Source organism: Haemaphysalis longicornis, unplaced genomic scaffold (genome assembly GCF_048455015.1).
Source record: "Haemaphysalis longicornis isolate Haplotype H1 unplaced genomic scaffold, Haemaphysalis longicornis Haplotype H1 scaffold_4, whole genome shotgun sequence".
Classification (NCBI taxonomy): domain Eukaryota; kingdom Metazoa; phylum Arthropoda; class Arachnida; order Ixodida; family Ixodidae; genus Haemaphysalis; species Haemaphysalis longicornis.
The window spans coordinates 226,793,372-226,811,120 of record NW_027526361.1 but is presented as its reverse complement, the minus strand read 5'-3'; positions in this window follow the sequence as shown (position 1 = coordinate 226,811,120).

Sequence of the window (17,749 nt, the reverse complement as noted above, 5' to 3'; positions counted from 1 at the left end):
TTTTGGGCCTGTGGTGGCGCAGTTCGCGTCCGTTCCGCGCTTAATTCTCACGGCTTGATTAACTTGTTCGACGGCGCTTCCTGGCTAACCCAGACCCGATGGAACTAAGTGGTCGAACGGCAAAGATACTTTAAGGACTGATTTGCATAGCGGGAAATCAAAATGTAGAGACGACATACAGCCATCTGGCCGATAGAGAAACGCTCCCTTTTGTGCACTACTTGCCACGAATGGGACTCCATTTTTTAAATCGGTGAATGCCAATTCTCTTGTGTTTTAACAGGTATTACAAAAGGCGAAAGGAGCAACCGATTTCGATAAATATCCATTATCATTGTTCCCTCGGCTTTCTCACAATTCTGAAACATACAAAACTAACTAGTTTAAATCGGTATAATTGGGAATCACTACGCTCACATGCCGAATTCTTTCGGTGTCTGAGCTTGTGTGGCACGGTGGTGAACCCACGAGCTAGCCCATTATGGTGGCTAGGTTCCGCTGTCTCACCCTTCGAATGACGCCCCTTTCCGTTTTCTTTCTGCCGACCGATGGCCGGGCTACAGCGGCGGCGTCCGCCCCTCTAGACCGGTCGCGGCGAACGCTGCCGCGTTGGGGACGCCACCGCCGCGAATTCCAGGTAACGGCTGGCAGAATCTATGGTTTCACTCTTTCTTGAGCCACGTGTGTGAATTTAAGTGAGGTCGCATGGGCAACTGTTGTGGGTGTCGTTTAAAGCTCTGCTTTCCAACCGCCTTCCCAGAGTGGATTCGATCCAGTTTTTTTTCCTGATCGAGTATGTGCACGTCATGGGCACAGTGGATACATTTCTCCCTACTCACGATTCAGTTCACTCAGAATGACCATGGCATAGGGTTCAGAGTCACGCCCACACAGCCGGAGAGCACACCCTCAAAAATGTGCACTCCACCTCTATATACAGTTGACCCAATCTGCATTGGCTCTTTCGTAAGCGTTGTCTATGAGAGGTCGCAGCCCAAGAACACGATGTCGCAACAGCGATATTCACTTCCCAAGGAGGCACAAACCAGTCGCCTCCGTTCTTATGCAGAACCTTAATTTAGCATGTTGGTATGCTGCGCCCCGCTCCTAAACCGGCCTATATACAAGATACCAAATCACCTTTATTTTCGCAAACAGTGCAGATAATTGAGCCAAGAGGACATTTTACAGAAATAAATTCCAGTTCTTACAAACATTTTTTGCACTGCTTGGGTCAGACCTCACGCCGTTTATGCTAAAACCTGTGGTTCGAATTATTAGGTCACTAATGCCGGAGAGCGGGGGGCTTTAGCAGCTGCTAAAAACAACAATCAAGTATTCGAATTGAACCACCAGGTGGCGCTTGATGCGCGCAGGAAGGGGCGGGCTTGTGATCACAAAAGCACGGAATCTCTACGCTAGTACGGTTGGCCCTCCCCTAAAACTATGTGATCCTACGTTACTCTTGAGAACGACACTGGTATCCCACGAACATTCCCGCTGTGGTGTTGTCATGCTCTAAACCCTCACTCTTAAGAGGCGTTGGGCACATGTACCACTCCTATTGTGTACGTAATGCAAAGTCGGGTATAGCGCAAACTTATTAGCTTCCAAGGGTGGTGCCGTTGCGAAACTTGTCACACTAGAAATTGCGGCGACAGCCTGACCATGCTGATTTAAGAAATTTGATGCGTTGTAGGACCCTCACTGAAAAAAAAAAAAACAATATAAGGCCTCGGTGAAAAAGACGAAGTTCGTCATGGCCATTTGCTGTGCTTTGTGACCGCGCGCTATACCCACAGTCTGGGATATGCTTGCATGGAGCCTTGGGACGCCGATAGCTCTGCAGTTGCCGACTGAATCCCGACGTATGTGCAGCGCGACAAGTGCACCGGGAATAGGTGATGTCGTATCGACGGTAGGCTTACATTGCGTCCCATGGCTTCGTGCAATCTTCGAGCAATCTCGGACGATACTGCGTTCTAATCAACCCATGCGCTCTCGGAGCCATCGTGACATGACCGGAAAAAGCAAGGGCACGAGTGGAAATCACGAAATGAGGCTTTCATGACATTTAAGTTGTGTCAACATGACCTCTGCATGCACTCCCTGTCATGCCACCTCATTACATGCATAGGGCTACCGAAGGGCGACATATAAACGAATTTAATTTTTTCAATACTAGACTACAGCGTTCTTTGTTCCAAGACAAACCATCAAACACCCATCATGCCTTACATTAAAATCGCTCATTTTCATTTCTTATCAGGTATATGTGAATCCTCCGATGAAAAGCTCATTAATTAAACGTGATGCCACTTGGTGCTGTAAGTCGTAAGGCATATTTAGGTCACAGTAGAACAGCATAAGGCACCCAATTGCAGTGCCTGGCAAGGGCTCAGCTAACTTTATTAAGTGCGAATGCATTTCTTAAGCGAGCCTGAATCGTCCGCTGCCGTCGTCCGCATAGCAACAGCTGCGGTTGCGCGCGCTTCTCGTCTTCCTCCTCGTCTTCCCTAGCAACGGGGGGAGATGGGCGCACGCTACTCTCCTCCTCTTCTCTCCGCTCAGTGACTGCGGGTGTTGGGCGCCTCCTCTCCACTTCGGGCGGGAGAGCTCTCGCTCGCGTAGCGGGCGCTCCGCATTCCGACGCGTGAGGGCGCTCGTGTAGCCCTCGCCGTAACGGCGGGTGCTACTCTCCTCCTCCTCTCTCCGCTCAGTGACTGCGGGTGTTGGGCGCCTCCTCTCCACTCCAAGATCACGATATCCACCGTAATCGCGCAATCAACAACCATGCATTCGCACTTGCACACTCTCCCCCTCGGGGAAGTGCGAGGGAATTTTTTTATTTAAAATATAAAACAAGCCATTGTCAAAATATAATAATATCTCCAACAAATACGTGAACGCAGTACGGCGTGAAAGCAGGCTCTTGCAGTGCGTCGTAGCACCACCACTTTCATGTCGTGTTTGGGCTAGGGACACCTGTGAAGGGGATACCAAAAGGATGATGATCGTCATGATGAAGACGACGATCATTGTGATGATGATGATGATGGTGGTTATCAGCAAGCGCCCTGTGCACTGCATCTCCTCCTTTCATGCCAAGGTAGGAAAATGGAATTTTCCAATGGAAGAATTGCGGGTAAAAAAGCACACAATCAGTGATTACCATGGGGGAGTACCGGCTATAAACTCTAAGCCAAAACGGACAAACCTGGTATTCCATTTAGTCCTTTTGGGGACCCTGGGTTTAAACTAGCATCCCTCCACCGTTCATCCCTCTACACTCAGTGCCTGTGGAGAAAGGGACGAGCAGAAATGTGAAGAAGGTGATGAGCCGCCAAGACCCGCTCTGATGAGTGCTTTAATGGAACGTGCTTATTCTGATGAGGATTTGCACGAGGGGGGCGAAGCGTTATCTTTTAAAACATTCCCTTAACGGTTCGACTGACGGTCCTTCCTCAAGACGAACTGTTACCCCTTGAATATTAGCTATTAGTACTCTCTGTTGGTCCACTCAATACTAATAGTTGTTCCCTGTTAAGATCAATTGTAAATCTTTCCCATTACCCTCTGTAGACCAATTGATGTTCTCTTAAAAGTAGACGTTGATCCTTGTTCCCCAAGGATTAACCGATCATATTGTCACGAAGCCAGAGATGACGCAGTTGTCTTGAAGGAAAACACGTTTAATGGAGCGAACTTGCGCTCCCCTAACAACTCAAAGAATACACAGGTGGCGAAGCAGCAGTCAACAAAGTGACGTGTGCGAGCGAGCGTCGACGATCGGAATGCTCTGGCGTCTGCTCTGCAGGCTTTTATCTTTCGGCGTGATTTTCTGGCACCGTCGATTTACATCCAGAACATTGTAGATCCGGGAAGATTATTCTGGGCTAGTGAAGTTAGGGCAAAACAGTCTGCTTATCTGAATGAGATAGACCGTACGGCATAAAAATAAAGAATGGAAGACGCGCTTCGCTTGACACAGATAACATAGCCGGGCGTAGCCGGGCAGTAAAAACAAACAATAAATAAACAAACAAACGCATACATGGTTCGCGGCAATAATAAACGACTGTGTTGCTACCTGCAAATGCTCCTTCAGGTAGAACTGCCATTCCATTCAGCGACTGTTGCTTTGTCTGCATGGTAGTCTGAAACCGCCAGTAATCAAATTTTTCTCTAACGATGTGTCAGAATTGGCTGCCAACCACAACGAGACGGCAAATTTAGTGGCGCGAGAATTAGAAGGCCGCGCGGCTGTAATGGATTCGTCTGTAGAGTGGTGGACGGAAACAAAGAATAAGTATGATACCTTTCAGGGTTTCATAAGTATAACAGGAACAACAGGAGGGTGCTGGCACCACCTCACCCCGAGTTGATTAGAGAACAAGCGTCTACGTCCAGACAGCTACAGACAAATTCATTAATGACCCCGGTCATTATGAAACATATCGAACCAGAACTCTACACGGACAACAAGTGTGTGTTGTGCAGTAAGTCCAGGGCAACAACCGCCCATTTATTATAGGATTGTGAAGTGCGACCACACGAAGCTTCAACCAGGACCGACCTTCCGTCGTGGTTACAAGACGCCATACGCAGTTACGACAAGGACATTCAACTCTCAGCCGTCCAGCAGGTCCTAACGGCTCTCGAACGGCAGCACCGGAGAGAAAGCTGCGGGCCGGCGCCCTCCCTTCGGGGACGAGGTTGTCCACCCCCGCTGTGAGTAGCGAAAGTGTTGCTTAGTAGAATGCCACCAGGATCGACGAGTGGCTACGTCCGGGCGTAGTGGAGACATTACGCCTGTTGCCGGTGATCATTAACGTCTCTTTCACTTCACTTCTAATTTATTTTTCCTGAAGATAACCATTTCTTCTCATTGGACCAAATACCTTTATCTTCAGAAAGCAGAAACAAATATAAGTAACCAAGAGCAATATTTCTTGGCTGACTAAAGTAATTCCGATAAATAAAATGTTACTTTCAAGTTTAGTGGGCACCACTCACCGCGGAAGTAAACCAGGCTTTACTCTGAATGCCAGACAGTCGAATTCGAAGTCTGTTATGTACACTTAGCAATGAGAGCGTAAAACGCATGGTATGTACAGTTTGGTTTCAAATGGCTGCTGTTTTTCAAACGCAAGCGTGCAGCACTTGCACAAGGTACTTTATTGACGAGAGCACAAAACTGTCCTTTATATCACTGTCGGCATGGGGTGCGTATCCTCTCGTTCCTCTAAACATAACAGCAACAGAGCAAGTCTTAGGGGGCACTCGAAGACAAGGAGACCCCAAAGAAGAAAAAATCAATTGGCCCGCATAGAATCTGTTCGAAAAGCCCTTAAACGCGGGTTTGAAAGTGCAGGGAAAAGGTAGCAAAGCAGAAGCTGCCCTGTGTGACCTGCCTTCCCCAGTGCTATTCTCAACCTGAAAAATAAATGTAGACAATTTTACGTGCTTACAGTAAACTCGCGTTAGCTCGCTGTTCAGAGGGATCTGGAAAGAATTGATTCGTGGTATGACGCGCAAAAATGGGAAAAACGCAGTTTCCAGCCGCCGTGAAAAAAAAAAGCTGAAACTCGAAACTATAAAAACAAAATCAAGACTTGATGTACTGCAGCTAAAGGGGCACTGTTAAGGGTACTGAGTACACAGCTAGGGATTAATTAAAATGGTGGTGTTCACTAACATGCAACGGGATCGTGTCCATCTTGCATTGTTCTTTTTTCGAGTGAATTCCGGCAGGGAAACCGCTGGTCAGACCGGCAACGGAAGCTTGGGACCCATGGTTTCTAACAGAACGTATTGAACCACTGTAGCAGCTGCCCACAAACCCGTGGCGTTATAAAGTTTTATTTTTATTATTCGCCTGCTTGTTACTATCACGACAAGAGCTAGGCTTACGCATACCAGAAACCAAGGGCCCCTTTCATCCCCTTCACGGTACGGATTACTAAACAGGCACTTTCTGTCAACAGTAGATTCATAACTGCACTCGACATTTAGAAAACAAGAAGAATTGCGTGAATAATAGCATTAATTTTAACAGTAAAAAAATCAAACCTTGTTACGTGCACTAGGGGTCGGGAGTGTAGTAAGCTAATTTCGCAATCCGGCTGTGATCTCGTAAAATGCGTTATTTTTTCAAAGCGTAATAAACTACCAAAATAAGCCAATGATTAACCGGTTTCAGCAATCCGCATGTTTTATGTTGTACGTGTCGGCCGTTATGATCATAAACCCGGTTCTTTTTATTATTCCGCCTCAAAGTAGAGTTAAGCGCACTGCGCTCACACAGCTTATTGCTAAAGTTATTTTTTATACTCCTATATTTGCTGTAGAAATTCGTTATCAGTGCGTGCCTCTCTTGGAGCTTTTTACTCGAGCGCAGTTATTTTCGGTCATGCGCATTTGCTGAGTCAGCCATATCCCTGCAAGACTATTGACTACATATTGAACACACCTTTCTCATTTTCTGATTTATAGTGTATACCAATGTACTCCTAGAAAAACTACCAGTGAGGTGCAAAGAGATATTCCGGCTCTTTTCGTTCGCGTGGGTCTTATTACGGTAAGCCTGCCCGTTCGTGGACAAACTTTGTTTTGCTGTTCTGTTGTCGTCCGGGAGATTACAAGCTTAGGCTCCGCCAAATATAAAAAAAAGCCATATTCAGCCAATTTACATCATATTTTATCCGTTAATGGCTAGTTTTATTCGGGATGTGGTTACGGTTCTGAGGGTACAACTATGTTTTGCCAATTTAGCTACACAACGCAAGCGTCCCTGGCAGATACCGTGTTTCACCAGTTTGTTTCAAAGTTTCCTGCTTAAATATTGTTTTCCCGTAAAAATTTGGTATCAGTGCGAATAATTCTTCTATCGTAACCACAGGGTGATGCGGTGTTGCTGTTTTATTGTTCGGGCGCATGGCTACAACGTTAGAGCCCTTCAATAGTTTCGACCACATTTTAGCCACGTGATAATAGTTTTCTAGCTATAGATTTCTTTAAACTTTTTTATTAAACAGGGTCATGCATTAGACCCTTCCCGTACCACCAAGGTGTTACCTGTAATTTCGAATACAAAAAACGTAGCGTTTACGTTTCTCTCTGTCAACCGGCCCTGATCGGGTAGTTATTCATGCGTTTCGGCCACGTGGGCGAAGAAACACTGCATTTTTATGGTGCGAGGATTGAGTAAAAATAAATAATTATTTACCGAAACAAATACAAAGTAGACCGTTGTCGGCAGTGAGCTACAACGGTTTTTTCGGTGGTGGCTTCAAACAATCTGACACTCTGACGATAAATTATCGGCATACAAACTTTGAAACAAAAAACTGGCCTTCTTTCTGCTCCAATTGTTGCGAACGCGAACGGAAGACGATAGTCTTTCATCAACATTTGCAAAGTAAATGTCTCCCTTCGCTTTCTGGCTCAACTCTCATACTGTTCCTGTCCCATCGTGCTTCTCTCAAAGCAAACACGCTTGAGCTCTTCCCCCGTCAATTTAAATATACCGCGTTTTATTGATGCATCCGGGGTTCCTCGATGCTACCGCTGCCGTACGGCGGAGACTAGCGTGAACAGAGGCACCCTAATTCAGCGTTTATAGAACCACGGTTCCGACTCCACGTGCGTTCCAAGCGGAACATGGAACATATCTAGTGGAACCTTTCGTAACTGTTGCCATTTGATTTCTTAAAATGCCGCTGGAAGCTATAGTGGCGCGGGCAACAGCAGGCGACGGAGTGAATTTTTTATGCAGCGGATGCAGTGTTTCATTCGCTATCGCAGAAATCAAGGGTTATTTTCTCGATGTTCTTTTCCCCTCGGCTTCTCCTCCAAGCCGCAGTAGCGCTGAGTATCTGACCCCGGGTATCCTCATCCGACAAACTCAGCTTCAGATACAAGAACTGTACATTTATTTACAGCTTATCGGGCGGCTAAGAAACCGTGCTTGGGCAGAACCCGAAGACGACAGGCCGAAAGCTCCGGCACCCGGACCACGTCTGTGTGTCTTCATATTCCCCTCTCCTGCCGCTGAGTACGGGGGGAAGGGGAAGAAGCAAGTCCTCTTCGTCGCGGTCCATCCCCATGTGGTGGCCGTTAGGACATCCGGTGCGAGCAGGCGCGGCCTTTCTTGGAGTGCGCGGCGTTTGAAAACGCCGCGCGACACGTTTTTTACATTTCCGCGCTGCTCTTCCCAGGGCCCGCGCCAGTTAGTGCATCGAAATGCCCGACACCTGCACCGCCATTGTGAAACATAACTTCAGGAATGTTTCACACACCACGCACACACACACTTCCACCATCGTTCTTTTAATTGACGACCCAATAGCCAGCGTGGTCATTGCCTCGTGACCCTGGCTGCAGGTCACCATGACAAAATAGCCACAATCCTCATCTAACTCATTCAGAGCGAGGGACATTTAGAAGGCGGTATGCACCGGCCGTCGTCGTCCGAAAACACCCTTGCCGTGTGGCGAACCCCGTTGCACAGCAGTATCAGGGACCCCTTACCTCCTCGCTTTCGTGCTCGAGAAGGGACCGCTGCTGCCTCACCAGCATGCGTTGCAGCCACGCTGCACTGAGCTGAAGCTGACTGACGCTTCCGCCCCTTTCTAGGCGAACCCTCGGGTTCAGCCGCTACTGACCCACCGTACGCGCACGAAGCGTCATTCTCTACGACGCACCTTTGGTCAGCGTAAGCAACAGAGGGCTGCTTCATGGGCACGTTAACGCTGTCATGCAATGCCGGAGAGGCTATCTCTTCAGTCACTGATTGATTGATTGATTGATTGATTGATTGATTGATTGATTGATTGATTGATTGATTGATTGATTGATTGATTGATTGATTGATTGATTGATTGTGGGGTTTAACGCGCCGACGCAACGCAGGCGATGAGGTGCGCCTTAGTGGAGGGCTCCGGTATAATTTTGACCACCTGGGGATCTTTATCGTGCGCCGAAATCTCGTACACACGGCGTTTTTGCTTTTCGCCTCCATCATTCACTGCAGTTCTGCCTTCAACTGCCTGGGGCTGCATTACATGAGCGGCCGTACCCTGATTTGCGCTTTCCTCTCTCAATTCTTTGAAGCTTCCCATGGCAATCACAATTTCGCGAATCCTCATTTCGGGATCTCCAGAAACACAAGATGCTGTGGGCACGACCCCAACAACATCCGATGCCTCGCGCGATTCCCATCCTGCTGCATCCTGCAAAGGAACTGGCCGCTCGCCCACGCTCCCGGTATGCTCTGTCTCCGCACGGTGCGACGACGGGCTCACGCTCAACTGAAGTCAGCCTCAGCCCTTTCAGTACTGCTGCTTTAAGAACTGCATAGTTCTTCCGCTGCTCCCCTGAGAGTCCAGCTCGGCACTTTCTAGCCCTCACGCTCAAGTAGAAAAAAATTACCCCTGCTCGGCATTTTGGTGGAACATAGTAGGCATCTAGCCTAGCCTCGGCACCAGAGAACTAATCAAGCACAAGCGCTTCCTAGGAGGGCATATCTACGAGCACCCTTTGCAGCATGCTCATGCAATTAAATCTCCCATCGATCTCGCAACACCCTTGTGCTCGCTGCCCGATCGGTGAGTCGGTGGCGTTGTTAGCGCATCTCAAACGCTGACTCCTTAGACGTTCCGCTGCTAACTCTGCCTCAGCGATCTTCAATTTCGCCTGCTACAGCGCCATCTGTTTAGCGAACGACATTGCAATGCTTGCTGTCCCTGCGCCGATCATATCCAACGCTTCCTAATCCTCATTATTATCTCGCGGCTACACCTAGATAGCCGCTAGATCTCATGGTGAATCGCAGACACAGAATCAAGCGAGGCACTGACCTTGCGTAGTTCGGTGCCTGCAGAGATGCCGCACCGGCGCAGATGGGGTATCCATTTATGGGCGGCTCCTTTCGCCGGGCTGTCCGCACGCAGCAGTAGAGGTCAGCGCCTTCTGGCGTGGCCAGCTCGGTCACTGCCCCAACCGTTCCCGATCAGCAGGCTGCTGCTGCATCCGCGGACCGCTCGTGAATCTGCGTTTCTGCCGATCAGCAGGCCGCAGATATTGCCCCGCTCTCCGTTGAGAAGTCCGTTGTGCGCCGGTAGAGCCGCTTCTCCACCCGGCTGGCGAGCTCGCTGATCTCACCGATCTCGTTCAGCAGACCAGGATTTCTCCCCGCGCTCCGTCCATAGAAGGGCCCGTCTCGCCCGCCGGCTGGCTAAGTCGTCGCTGTCGAAGATCCTGTCGACTGCGCCAGTTATCTTCGCGATGTTCTTTTCCCCAGGGCTTCTCCTCCAAGCGGCAGCAGCGCTGAGGATCTCCCCCCGGGTATCCTCAACCGACAAACTCAGCTTCCGATGCAAAAACTGTACATTTATTTACAGCCCAGTGGGCGGCTAAGAAAAGTGCTCGGGCAGAGCCCGAAGACGACGGGCCGTGACCTCCGGCACCTGGACCTTGTCTGTCTGTCTTCATCTTCCCCTCCACATCCTGCCGCTGAGGACCGGGGAAAGGAAAAAAAAGCAAGTCCTCTTCGTCGGGGTCCATCCCCATGTGGTGGCCGTTAGGACATCCGGTGCAAGCAGGCGCGGCCTTTCTCGGAATGCCGGGCATTTGAAAACGCCACGCGACACGTTCTTTCCATTTCCGCGCTGCTCTTTCCAAGGCCCGCGCCAGTCAGTGCGTCAAAATGCCCGACATCAAGCATCCATAAATTTGTTGTAAAGGAACACGGCAAATACCACTTGTCTATTGATTTTCTGTCTCATAATTGAGTGATGTTTTGTTCGTGTTCAACAATGTTGACAAGTATGAACATTTCCACCGGACCTAGACCTTTATGTTCGCTGTGGGCATATAAACCTATTGAGCAGCTTCTCTGTCATTTTGGCAGGGTGGCTGAATCGAATTAAACAGACAGACAGACAGACAGACAAACAGACAGACAGACAGACAGACCAAAAGTTTTGCGTTCAAGTAGCCCAAGAAAAACTATCCTCTTTAAAAGAGGGGAATAGGGAAATGCCGCAACCGCAGAGCCGCTGGCCGCTAAACGCGTAAAACAAGACTGAGGGCCGCCGCAAGGGCCGCTACATCAACATCACAAAATGAAGTGGAAAAATCACAGACAACAACCTGGAAAAGAAGATAAATGCGAAGACGTCCCTACATATCTACAGGACCTGGAAGCAGAAGATCACAACGGAAAAACTCTTCGATAATACCAAAGGGAGTGCATTGTTTTTGAAGCCCGGGCGGGTTGCTTGAGGACAAAAACGCTTATCCGCGAGCCTTTACAGGAAGAACTGTGCGCAGGCAGCGGCAGGGACGAGAAAGCATCCCACATATTGTATCGGAGTGCAAAAGTATCCGCCCCGTCTTCGGTGAGAGAGCCATCCAGCCTCCAGAAGCCCTTGACTTTAGGTTAACGGAAAAGTGAATTGGACCGCCGTAGAGGTTAGTAAAACAAGGTTAGAATGATGGTGGAAAAGAGCAGAGAACAAACTGGAAAGACATGCGAACAAAGAAGTCAGACTAGCAGAAAAATTTCATAAAGGTATTGTCTTTGTATTTTGTTTTATAATTTTCATTTATTTATTTTTGAAAAATTTTTTGGCGAGGTGATTATACAGTGCCGTAACGACTAAGGCCGCTATGAAACGCCACTCCGTTACGAAGGGGAAGTCGCTAACCATCATCATCATCATCATCGTCGTCGTCGTCGTCGGGAACAGATTGCGCTGTCAATCTCTCCGTTCGTCCTATTCACATCTAGGGTCCAACGTTTGATCCCTTACTTTTTTACACAGAACTCATTTTGGCGAGCTAGGTCTCTTAGTTGACTAAGTGTTCTCGCGAGGCCTCAATGCTGCAGTTCGTCATATTTTCTCCCATTTTGGCTGGGAGTGTTGCTGGTATGCACGGGAGTAGCGGCTATTGCGGGTCGCGCCCGGAGTCGTTTTTTTCTGCCGGCCTTAACAGATCGGTACAACACTCCATCGCCATTTACAACTTGTGCCAGCGTCAGATGAAACCCCTTGTGCACTCAGCAGGCGCTTTACAAGCGCTGGACATTCAATGGGAACCATTTTTTCTCTTCGACTAATACCTACTCGCTCCATTCTCGTTATCACATTCCAGCAAAAAACGAACTGGAGTTGCTGCTGACCACGGTATGCCGTACGCGATCACCCATGGTCTTCCCAGCAGCTTCTCGACAGTTGTCGCTCGGTTTCTTCTAAAAGACATCATCACTCACCACAGTGCTCCCCAGCAAATAATCACGAATAGAGGACGCACCTTCTTATCCAAATTCATCGACAGCATTCTTTGCACTTTTTTTTAGTGCGATAGATTGCCCTACGGCATAACAGGGAGGTTTAAAGGTACAACACTGCACCAGTTGCATGTAGAAAGCCAAGAAGAGACCAGTACTGCGTTCCCCAAATCCCACGCTTAAGATGGGGGGGTCTCCCAGGCACTTGTTCGGCCCGCCAAAAAGTGGTCACAACATCGGAGTGCGCTTTTGGGGTGACGTCATATAACCAACATGGCAGCCTCCTTGCGAGTTCCCGCCTGATAACTCGGACTGTTTCCTAGGTGTTTTCGCAAAGTTTTTGCCTTCAGGTGCTCGTTCATTATGGATTCTGGTGGCAATGAATAGGTCGGCGAAAGATCCGCCCCAGACGCCGAAAACTTGAACAGTAGGCAAAGTGACCCGAATAGGAAGTGAACGAAATGAAACTGAGGGATGTAGAACAATCATTTGAGCCTATCTGTCCAGCCCTTACCAAGTTATTCAGGTTATTTTTGGTTTTTTGTTGTTTTACTCCCATGTTTACCTTTTGAATACCTAGCTAAATTGCCGCCGTTTACGAGAAGGGGAACATGTGACAATCCTGTGAAGCATTTTGGAAAATCATGGCAAGACACTAAAGAATTCGCTTACTACCTAAGCGTCCCCACGCGCACCCTAGATAATTATCCTATGGGAGAATTCACAGAGAACTGTTTATGCTGCGAAGAAGACTCGCCTGCTCTGCAGGTATAGTTCTAGTACTCTTGCAGCCCTGTTACCTATATTTAATAGCTTTTGTGCGATAATTCCATCCTAGCAATGGTGAAAGCCAATTTCAATAAATTGTTTATGAGAACACGGCATGAAATTCAGTGTTTCAATAAAATGCGAGAACAATCAAAAACTATCAACCCAATCCGCCGCGTAATTGTGATTCCTTGTGTCCGCAAGCTTCCTGTAGCTGACATGTTAAGCATATCAAATAAGAGCTTGGACTGTGTTGGATTTGTCTGACTTACTCATTTAGAAAACAACCTCTTCATTTACCTGGTTAAACTGTATATTCACCACTGTTCCCACATTACAATATTTCGGGGTATAGGCAGCAAACAGGGCCCATTTTAGGGCAGCAAAAACTTGCACTTTTGGTTAAAAATGTCCAGAATAATCTCTACTGCTACATTTGTTAAACACCGGCGGGTCGTCCGCCATCCGCCACTGGTAACGATTGTGGCTACTTCAAAAAGTGTACCATAGTCGCTCCGAAATATAATCGTCAAAACCTAAGAGACCTACCGTAGAATGAATAAAACGCCAGCGTTAAATCGCTTTTGGCATGCAATACCCTGTACCCAAAAAGTCGTTCATTGGGTTCTATCTATTACGTATAACAGGAGAAAAATTGAGAGCCCAGTTTTTTTTGTTATCATCAACAGTTTTGATGACGCTTAGGTTATCTAAGAGTTCTTTGCACCAGCATAAACATCATGACAAAAGGGATTGCTGCCGTTCTGGCAAACATGTAAAATATCCCTCAACCCTACGGTATTCTGCTTTTTTGAGTGGCCATATTTGCGAACCAAAAATTCGACTACAACATTTCTGAAGCGACTGGCTGGCCAGTTTTTTTCACGTCTCCTTCTAACACATGTGCCTCGTAGGCCCGCCCCATCTTATAGTACAACTTCTTGTTTCGCATGTGCTAAAGGTTCGATGGTGCGGAGCGGTGCGGTGCCAGCTTTTTGTAACGGCTGGATGTCACAAAAAAGCAGCTAACTTTTCTCTGCAAACATTTATCCTTCAGTGCGTTCCAATTCTCGTGTATTTGATTTCTAGCCTAGTGTGTTTCAATTTTGTGCATTTAAACTGTAGTGTTTCAAACCATGCCTTGTCATGCATTTCAAGAAAATAGCATTTGAGAGTGTGTGTGGTGTTTGCTTTGGGATGATCTCTAAGATCGTAAAACACAGTGCTGAAGCCGTCCCCGTCATCTGAATGTGCAGTCATGGACAAGGGAAATGAGAACAAGAAAATATAAAACAAAACATGCAAAATCAAAGAATATTAATAGTGGAAATTATAAAGTCGCTCTTTAGTGATTTATTTGGAAAGACACATTCCCGACCCTTGTCAGTGTAATAAAGCCACACGACAATTTTACTTGCACAGAAAGAAATTGCGGTATTTGTGAGTTCGTGTTTATATTTTTGTGTTTTCGTTGCATTTGTCTATTACTTTACGCCGCAAGACGTCCTCGGCTCACTGAGAGGGGAACGAATCACAGCCCGGTGATTCATGTCATCTGTAGTTTTTCACGAATCGCTATACCGTCGACGCAACGTCCACCGCGAATGTTCTCTTCTTTTCTGAACCAGCGCACCTTGCACTGTCGACACGAGACGTTGCGTTCTGAACTGGGTGAGTAAAATATGGACAAGATTTTAAAACAGTAGCGTAGAACAGCCTTCGGCCAGTTTGATTATTAAAAACTGATTAATTGTGATTAATGGACAACATAGCAGTAAAAATCACTCTAAAGGCATACCAAGGTTAAAAGAAGCTTACATTTGTCAAAACCTGCAAACCTTTTTCTTACCTTCAAGAGCCAGAGGGAGTGATGGCAGTCGTTTAGATTAAATTGTTCAGTAGATTGCCCTGGAGGTTATAAAGTGCTCGTGGCTACACACAGAATGGCTTTTAAAAACGGGGAACACTGCTTACTAGACTTTACAGATGGCTCCAGAAAGGTGAATGGGCAGCATAGCATCGAGTGAACAAAAAGTCGGAGAGCTCGCACCGCCGGCCACCGTTCAGCCTGCATCGTGATGTACCGTACTTACCCGATTCTAACACGCACCTTTTTTTCCGCAAGAATAGGCCGAAAAATCATATGCGCGTTAGAATCAGATACGAAACCGAAAACGCCGAAACCGCTGAAATTTCGTTCCACCCATCGCCATCGCTATGTCAAGATGACGCCAAAGCTTTTAGCAACAGTTATTCGGATCTAGGCGCCAAGGCTTTTCTTTCGGAGTTCACACAAATCGTCAAATTATTCCACTTGCGTGCCTGATAACAGCAATGGCAGCAGCGGCAACGAAGGTGCGCCGCTTCCGCGGCTTACGAGCGACTCCCACGCGTTCACAACGAGCGGTTGGCTGAAGCGTATGCCTCTGGAGAAGCTCGCGGGATGGGCATGCGAGGCGTCGGCCATGATCCCATTGAACATGGTTGAACGTTCGTTCAGAAGTGTGGCATCGCGAACGCTCTTGACGGCACCAGTGACGAGATGTTGCGGTCAGCGAAAGGCGACAAAGAGCTCTCGGTGAGCGACGAGGAGTGAGATGAGTGAGATTACTTCGGGGAATAATTAATCCCCGTTTCTCTCGCATTCGTTTTTCTTGCTCACAAAGTTCCTTGCGCGTTACAAACGGAAGTGCAAGTTTTTCCGTTTTTTTGCCTGGAAAATCGGGTGCGTGTTAGAATCGGGGGCGCGTTAGAGTCGGGTAATTACGGTACTCCCGGACACTCCCGCGTTACAGCTGCCATAACCCAGAAGACTTGAAGCGAGCAGTTATGTAGGCTCATCTTGTTCCACGGCGTACTTGGACGATTGTGAGTCCGAAGCTCTCTAACACTTACAAAGTGTATATGCAGCTATGCATCTGAACACAACAGCTTTTCTACGGCAATGGCATTCATACGACAGTGTTCTAGTCTTCACAACCTTCAGCCTCGTATATCTTGCACCAAAGAAGTCTACATGGCTTACAGTGAAGCCCTAAATAGCGCGCACACTCAACATGACCGTAAACTGATTATGTAAAAGCTCAATGAGAAGACTTTATCTAAGCGTTTCATTTGGGTCGCAGCTTTGTTCACTCAGCTTGAGTGCGGCTATGGAAGCGTACACGGAGTCCTCCTCGGGCTTTGAGAACCAGCTCATGAGCAAGTTCAAGATCTTGCAATGGGGCTGTTGCTTCCACTGTGTATTTGGACAGAAGCTTCGCCAGGACAACCTTCATCTCTGCCATCACAAACTTCTGACCTGTTAGAAAGAATGGTTTACCGTTACTTTTTTTACAAAAAAAATAATTCTGCACAGTAATATTGCTGTTCGTGCATTGGAATGTAGGGCCTTCTTGTAAGCAATATCGAGAATATAGTGCCACATCACTAACGTCATTGCATTTATAGAAAAAAATTGGTATAATTTACATTACCAACAATACATACAACATAAAATGAAACCCATCATCCAAACCACCAGGTATTAACATTGATATAATCTGACACAGTCCGACTAAACTTTACACACAAACTGCGCTAACGTTACAGAGAAGGCTAACTTTTCGCATCCTGTGTTGTGTTTCAAACATTTATGTGTAAATATTTGTTAAGAAGCTGACGACAAAAATGCAGTTGATGGAAAGAAAGCACGCTAGGATTGATCTTTGCTTTACACAGGCAGCCCCAACAAAATGCTTGCAGTGGATCTGTGACAATGTTTTTCTCCACAGCGAAAATTATCCAATCCCGTAGCTATTTTCAATGGCTTAAGCGACATATTAGGCATGACTGATTGTGGTACAACGCGCTGAACCATGCTTTCGGAGACGTATCCTAAAAATAATTTATTTAGGGCGAAACTTTTCTCATTGCAAAAGGTACTACCTTTCCGAATTTATATGGCCAACGAGCGCTTCAGTATATTACAGAGATATTTGTAAAGTAAGCATCAATGATGACCACCCTCTTTATTTGAAGTGTCGCTGTGAGTAATGTCACGCTGCAACAATTTAAGCAGCTCTACTTACCCCCTACACCTGTACCTTACTGCCACTTTGTAGTTTGACCATTTTGTGAAAATGTAGCACCCGGGAAATCTCACATTTCGGCTCATCGTCTGAAGCCCACACTTATCTATGACGACCGAAAATACTCGGAATTGCTAATAATGGTGCGGAATATATAAGCTCCACTAGAATGTTTAACGGGAAATAAACTGTTGTGCTTAGGAACACTTTGTATATTCCCTACTTCCCAAGTACATTATCCATGACCGTTGTTGTGTCCGGTGAAGGGGGAAGCTGGGGCGAGAATTACTGCATTATTCCTGAGGTACTTGGGCTAAGAGGCAAAATGTTACCTGAAATGTTATTGTCCTTTTCACACCGGATGTACACTGACTCGCATGTTCAAGTGGGATACGGTGAAGAATGCGGCCGATATATAACGAACACAAATCGCACATTTAAGCAAAGTACTCTGTAAAATGTGTGTCAGCAATGGCAGTTAGTGTAGCCTAATATTCGACAACATCGATATGTCAGTACCTAAATCCCATAATGCTCGTCAATGGAATAATTGCGCTAAGGCAGGATCTTTCGACCCGTCACCCTAAAGCTGTCTTTCGTCCTACGCGACCCAAGT